Here is a 1,489-nt window from a genome sequence, read left to right on the forward strand (position 1 = left end):
CCCCCTCTCCCTCCGCCTCCTTACACCATACCCCTCTCCCTCCTTCTTACACCATACCCCTCTCCCTCCTCCTCCTTACACCATACCCCTCTCCCTCCTCCTTACACCACAACCCTCTCCCTCCTCCTTACACCACAACTCTCTCCCTCCTACTCCTTACACCATACCCCTCTCCCTCCTCAAACAATATCCCTCTCCCTCCTCCTTACACCACATCCCTCTCCTCAAACAATATCCCTCTCCCTTCTCCTTACACCATACCCCTCTCCCTCCTCCTTACCCTCCTTCTCCTTACACCATACTTCTCTTACACCATACCCCTCTCCCTCCTCCTGACACCATACCCCTCTCCCTCCTCCTCTTTACACCATACCTCTCTCCCTCCTCCTTACACCACACCCCTCTCCCTCCTCCTTACACCATACCCCTCTCCCTCCTCGTCCTTACACCATACCCCTCTTCCTACTCTTTACACCATACCCCTCTCCCTCCTCCTACACCACCACCCCCTCTCCCTCCCTCTACACCATACCCTCCTCCCCTCTCTACCTACACCTCTCTCTCCTCTCCCTCCTCCTTACACCATACCCCTCTCCCTCCTACTTACACCACCCCCTCCCTCTCCCTCCTCCTTACACCATACCTCTCTCCCTCCTCCTCCTCCCTCCTCCTTACACCCAACTCTCCCTCTCCTCCTTACACCATACCTCTCCTCCCTACACCATACCCTCCTCTACTCCTCCACACACCTCTCCCTCCTCCTCCTTACACATACCCCTCCCTCTCTCCTCCTCCTCCTTACACTCTCCCTCTCCTCTCCTCCTTACACCATACCTCTCTCCCTCCTCCTTACACCACAACCCTCTCCCTCCTCCTCCATACACCATCCCTCCTCCTCCTTACACCATACCCCTCTTCCTCCTCCTCCTTACATTATACCCCTTCCCCTACTCCTTACACTACATCCCTCTCCCTCCTCCTTACACCATACCCCTCTCCCTCCTCCTTACACCATACAACACTCCCTCCTTCTTACACCATACTCCTCTCCCTCCTCCTCCTTACATCACACCCCTCTCCCTCCTCCTTACACCATCCCCCTCTCCCTCCTCCTCCTTACACCATACCCCTCTCCCTCCTCCTTACACCATACCCCTCTCCCTCCTCCTTACACCTTATACCCTCTCTCCCTCCTACCTTACACCTCTCCCTCCTCTCTCACCATACTCCTCCTTACACCATCCCTCTCTCCTCCTCCTTACACCACCCCTCTCCCTCCTCCTTACACCATACTCTCTCCCTCCCTCCTTACTTACACCTACCCCTCTACACCTCCCTCCTCCTCTTACACCACCCCTCTCCCTCCTCCTTACACCATCCCCCTCTCCCTCCTCCTCCTTACACCATACCCCTCTCCCTCCTCCTTACACCATACCCCTCTCCCTCCTCGTCCTTACACCATACCCCTCTTCCTACTCTTTACACCATA

The sequence above is a fragment of the Ylistrum balloti genome, unplaced genomic scaffold (assembly GCF_031769215.1).
Source record: "Ylistrum balloti isolate Yb309-2 unplaced genomic scaffold, AGI_CSIRO_Ybal_v1 Utg370602, whole genome shotgun sequence".
Lineage (NCBI taxonomy): Eukaryota > Metazoa > Mollusca > Bivalvia > Pectinida > Pectinidae > Ylistrum > Ylistrum balloti.